A 6,000-nucleotide genomic window follows, 5' to 3' on the forward strand; every position below is an offset into this window, starting at 1 on the left:
CACCTCACCACAAGTCCCCAAGCCCATGCCCCCATGCCATGCTGTGCCGTGCCATGCCACACTGTACCATACAGTGCCAGGCTGCTCATGCCATGCCATCCTCTGATGGGCTGTTGCATGCCATGCCATGCTGTGCCACGTTCCATGCCATCCCATACCATGCTGTGCCACATTCCATGCCATGCTCTACCATGCTGTGCCATTCCATCCCATTCCATGCCATGCTGTGCCACCCCATGCCATGCTGTGCCATGCTGTGCCATGCCATGCCAGGATGCACCATTCTATGCAATCCCATCCCATCCCATCCCATCCCCTGCTGTGCCTCCTCTCCACCTGCTGCCCGTGCTCCTGGCAGGCCCTGGCAGAGCTGGGCAGGGCCAGGGCTGTGCCAGGCCCAGCAGCAGCTGCTCAGGACTGGACTTGCCCAGCGCAGGTGCGGTGGGCACCGGGCCGAGGCGGCTCGTGGCAGGTGGCACCGGGCCCCCGGGGCAGGGATTTGGGCTCCTCAGGTTGGCTTCCTGGGGCTTTATTCCACTGGCTGCAGCGTGGCAGCGAGGGCACAGCCAGGGCAGTGCCATGGAACAGGCAGAGCCTGAGCAAAGCCTGAGGAGAGCCTGAGCAGGGCCTGGGCAGTGCCATGGAACAGACAGAGCCTGAGAAGAGCCAGAGCAGAGCCTGGGCAGTGCCATGAAACAGGCACAGCCTGGGCAGAGCCTGAGCAGAGCCTGAGGAGAGCCTGGGCAGAGCCTGAGAAGAGCCTGGGCAGTGCTATGGAACAGACAGAGCCTGAGAAGAGCCAGAGCAGAGCCTGGGCAGTGCCATGAAACAGGCACATCCTGGGCAGAGCCTGAGCAGAGCCTGAGGAGAGCCTGGGCAGTGCCATGGAACAGGCAGAGCCTGGGCAGAGCCTGAGCAGAGCCTGGGCAGTGCCATGAAACAGGCACAGCCTGGGCAGAGCCTGAGCAGAGCCTGAGGAGAGCCTGGGCAGAGCCTGAGAAGAGCCTGGGCAGTGCTATGGAACAGGCAGAGTGGAGCCAGGGCAGTGCCATGGAACAGGCAGAGCAGAGCCAGGGCAGTGCCATGGAACAGGCAGAGCCTGGGCAGAGCCTGGGCAGAGCCTGAGCAAAGCCTGAGGAGAGCCTGGGCACAGCCAGGGCAGAGCCAGAGCAGAGCTAGGGCAAAGTCAGGGCAGAACCAGAGCAGAGCCTTGGAAGAGCCTGGGCAGAGCTAGGGCAGAGACAGAGCAGAGCCTGAGCAGAGCCAGAGCAGAGCCAGGGCAGAGACAGAGCAGAGCCTGGGCAGAGCTAGGGCAGAGCCTGGGCAGACAGAGCAGAGCCTTGGAAGAGCCTGGGCAGAGCTAGGGCAGAGACAGGGCACAGCCAGGGCAGAGCCTGGGCAGAGACAGAGCAGAGCCTGAGCAGAGCCAGAGCAGAGACAGGGCAGAGACAGAGCAGAGCCAGGGCAGAGCCTGGGCAGAGACAGAGCAGAGCCTTGGAAGAGCCTGGGCAGAGCTAGGGCAGAGACAGGGCAGAGACAGGGCAGAGCCTGGGCAGAGCCAGGGCAGAGCCAGGGCAGAGCCTGGGCAGAGCCAGAGCAGAGCCTGGGCACAGCCAGGGCAGAGCCTGGGCACAGCCAGGGCAGAGTGAGGGCAGAGCCAGGGCAGAGACAGAGCAGAGACAGAGCAGGGCTAGGGCACAGCCAGGGCAGTGCCATGGAACAGGCAGAGCCTGGTCAGAGCCTGAGGAGAGCCTGAGGAGAGCCAGGGCAGAGCCTGAGCAGAGCCTGGGCAGAGCCTGGGCAGAGCCTGAGGAGAGCCAGGGCACAGCCAGGGCAGAGACAGCAGAGCTAGGGCAGAGTCAGGGCAGAGCCAGAGCAGAGCCTTGGAAGAGCCTGAGCAGAGCCAGGGCAGAGCCTTAGAAGAGCCTGGGCAGAGCCTGGGCAGAGCCTGAGGAGAGCCTGAGGAGAGCCTGGGCAGTGCTATGGAACAGGCACAGCCTGAGCAGAGCCTGAGGAGAGCCTGGGCAGAGCTAGGGCAGAGACAGGGCACAGCCAGGGCACAGCCAGGGCACAGCCTGGGCAGAGACAGAGCAGAGCCAGGGCAGAGCCTGGGCAGAGCCTGGGCAGAGACAGAGCAGAGACAGGGCACAGCCAGGGCAGAGCCTGAGCAGAGCTGGGGCAGGGCCAGGGCACAGCCAGGGCAGAGCCAGGGCAGAGCCAGCTGCTGGGGGCACAGCCATGGTGCCAGCCCCTCCCTCCCAGGGAGGTGGCTCCAGCAGTGCTTCACCTGCCCTGGGCACCCTGGCCAGCTGTGGGCACATCTGCACCACCCAGCCCCACCCAGCCAGCTGCAGGGGTTCAGACACTCAGCCATGGCTGGCTAGAGCCATCCCTCCTCCATCCCTCCACCCTCACATCCATCCCTCCATCCGTCTCCCTCCATCCTCCCATCCCTGCCTCCATCTCCATCCATCCCTCTCCCTCCCTCCATGCATCCCTGGGGATCTGACCCCAGCTGTCCCTCCACAGCCACCACCACCCAGTCCCTGCCTGGATCCCTTGAGGCAGAAACCTCTCAGCTCCAAGCTGGGAGCAGCATCCCCGGGTGGGGGGTGGGGGACACACAGCTGAGCTCCCCCAGCCTCATGAGGGGGCTCCGAGGCCACCCAAGCTGTGACACTTGGGAGGGGAACATCTTTGGCCACCCCCCTTCCTCCTCGGGGGGGCTCTCTAAGACCCTGGAGAAGTTTTCCACCCCCAGCACAACCTCTCCACCCCCACCAGAACCTTTCCCCCCCCAGCACAACCTCTCCACCCCCAGCACAACCTTTCCACCCCCAGCACAACTTTTCCACCCCCACCAGGACCTTTCCACCCCCACCACAACCTTTCCACCCCCAGCACAACCTCTCCACCTCCACCAGAACCTCTCCACCCCCACCAGAACCTTTCCACCCCCACCAGAACCTCTCCACCCCCCAGCACAACCTCTCCACCCCCACCAGAACCTCTCCACCCCCACCAGAACCTCTCCACCCCCAGCACAACCTCTCCCCCCCACCACAACCTCTCCCCCCCCACCACAACCTCTCCACCCCCAGCACAACCTCTCCACCCCCAGCACAACCTCTCCACCCCCACCAGAACCTCTCCACCCCCAGCACAACCTCTCCACCCCTGGCAGAAGATCTCCACTATCACCGCCCCACCCCCCCCCGAGAGTTTCTCCACCCCTCCAAGACAGCCTCTCCCCACCCAGGAGAAGTTCTGCTCCCCTCTGGAGAACCTCTCCATCCCCAGGAGAACCTCTCCACCCCTCCAGGAGCAGCTCCCCACCCCCCGGAGCAGCTCTCCACCCCGGGGAGAAGTTCTTTGCCTCCCCCCCAGGAGAGCTTCTTCCTCCGGCAGGAGAAGCTCCACACTCCCAGGAGAAGCTCCACGCCCCCAGGAGGACCTCTCCCCCTAACAGGAGGACCTCTGCCCCCCCCAGGAGAAGCTCCCCAGCCCCAAATCGACCTCCCCAGCACCCCCAGGAGGACCTCTCCCCCGCCCCGGGAGGACCTCCCCCCACCCGGAGAGGATCTCTTCCCACCGCGGGAGAACCTCTCCCCCTGCAGGAGGACCTCGCCCCCTCCCAGAAGGACCTCTCCAGCCCCAGGAGAAGCTCCCCGGCCCCAAAACGACCTCCCCAGCACCCCCAGGAGGACCTCTCCAGCACCCCCAGGAGGACCTCTCCCACCACCGGAGGACCTCTCCCCACCACGGGAGGACCTCCCCCCCACCCTGGGAAGACCTCTCCCATCCCGGGAGGACCTCTCCCCACCCCATCAGGACCTCTCCCCACCCTGGGACGACCTCTCCCATCCCGGGGGGACCTCTCTCACCCCAGAGGACCTCTCCCCCCCACTCCCAGGAGGATCTCTCCCCACCCCCAGGAGGACCTCTCCCCATCCCATCAGGACCTCTCCCCTCCCACCCCCAGCAGGACCTCTCCCTTCCCCAGGAAGACCTCTCCCACCCCGGGAGGACCTCTCCCCACCACGAGAGGACCTCTTCACCCCCAGGAGGACCTCTCCCCTCCCCCCCCCCCGGAGGACGTCTCCCTCCCACCCCCTCTCTTATCAGAGGAATTCGCAGCCAGGGCGGATTCCTGCCTGGGCTCCGCTCTCCCGGGGGGGGTTGGGCCGGGGGGAGGTCACCAGGCCGGGGGGGCCAGATCCTAACCAGGCTCCGGGGACACTCCCCCCCTCTCCCTCGCCGGCCTCCTCGAAGGCCCAGAGACCCCCCCCCCGGGAGGAGAGGCTCAACCTGCAACCTGAGGAGCAGCCGCGGGAGCTCCCAGCCGGCCCTGGTGGCTGCCGGCCAAGCCCTGCTCGGCTTTGTCCCCAGGAAGGGGACACTGAAGGCTGGGGGCGGCCGGGACGGGGGGGGGGGACACCCACACAAACACACACAGCACGGGGACGGCCCCCCCCAGCACCCCCCGAACAGCGAACCCCCAAACCCACCCAGCCCCACGGGCAGGTGGCCCCACGGCAGGAGGCGCTCAGCCCCCACCCAAGGTCACCCCAGGGGTGGGGACAGACCCCCCCCCCAGGGTGCCGAAGCCACTCTAAAGTGTCCCCCCCCCGCCCCCCCGGGAGCGGTGTCGCCCTTCGGCATCTCCCGGGGGCTGGGGGGAAGGCCAAGGGCTGGGGGTCCCGCACCCCCTTTTGGGGGGAGGCCAAGCGCCTCCCGGGCTCCTCCTTGCCATGGGCCGGGGGGGGTGGTGACAGGTGGCACCCCCCCCGCGGTGCCCCCCGCGGTGCCCGGCCAGCTGCCACCCCCCCCAAGCGCGTCCCCACCGCCGGGGGTCGCGCAAAGGCAGGAGCCTCGCAGGGGGGGGCGCAGGGGGCTGGGCGGTCCAGGGGTCCACCCATGGGTGCAGGACCCCCCCGCTTCGGGTTCGCCGGGGTTGGGTGGGGGCCACCCTGCGTGCCCAGCACACCCCCACCCCCCCCCCCCCCCGCCCCCCCAGGCGGGGCCAGGAGGGCTGCGGTGGCTCCGGGGATGTCCCCAAGGCGCTGGGGACAGAGTCAGGTCCCCGTCCCCGTGGGGGCAGCGCCTTCCAGGTGTCCTGGGCGGGGTGGGGGGCGGGGGGGAGGACCACCCTGGGTGTCCCCACCCCAGGGATTTGTCCTTGTTTGGAGATGGTTTGGCAGGAGGAGGAGGAGGAGGAGGAGGAGGAGGAGGAGGATGGGACCCGGCGGCAGCTTCACCGCTCAGGAATGCGGCAGGACCTCCTGTGCCGCTTAACCCTTCGGGACCTGGAGAGCCCCGCGGGGCCCTGCGCTGCTGGGGGGGGGGGGGGCGCAAAGGGGGGGTCCCGGGGTCCCCATGGAGCCCCCACCGCTTGGGGACATGGAGCTGGATGGGGACCCTGGCCCAGGTTATCCCCTGGGAGATGCCTCCATGGAGGAAGGGACTCAGGGTGCGGCTGGGGTCTCATCCAGCGTCCCTCAGGGTGCTGAGCGCTGCTGGGGGGTGCAAAGGGGGGGTCCCCATGGTGCCCCTACAGCTTGGGGACATGGAGCAGGATGGGGACCCTGGCCCAGGTCATCCCTTGGCAGAGGCCTCGATGAGGAGGGGGTGCTCAGGGTGTGGCTGAGGTCTCATCCAGAGTCCCTCAGGGTGCTGAGCACTGCTGGGGGTGCAAAGGGAGAGTCCCCCATGGTGTCCTAAACTGCTTGGGGACATGGAGCTGGATGGGGACCCTGGCCCAGGTTATCCCCTGGGAGATGCCTCCATGGAGGAAGGGACTCAGGGCGCAGCTGGGGTCTCATCCAGCATCCCTCAGGGTGCTGAGCACTGCTGGGGGGTGCAAAGGGGGGGTCCCCATGGTGCCCCTACAGCCTGGGGACATGGAGCAGGATGGGGACCCCTGGCCCAAGTTATCCCCTGGGAGATGCCTCCATGGAGGAAGGGACTCAGGGCTTGGCTGGGGTCTCATCCAGCGTCCCT

Source organism: Melanerpes formicivorus, unplaced genomic scaffold (assembly GCF_026170545.1).
Source record: "Melanerpes formicivorus ecotype bairdi unplaced genomic scaffold, bMelFor1.0.p_v2 SCAF_286, whole genome shotgun sequence".
Classification (NCBI taxonomy): domain Eukaryota; kingdom Metazoa; phylum Chordata; class Aves; order Piciformes; family Picidae; genus Melanerpes; species Melanerpes formicivorus.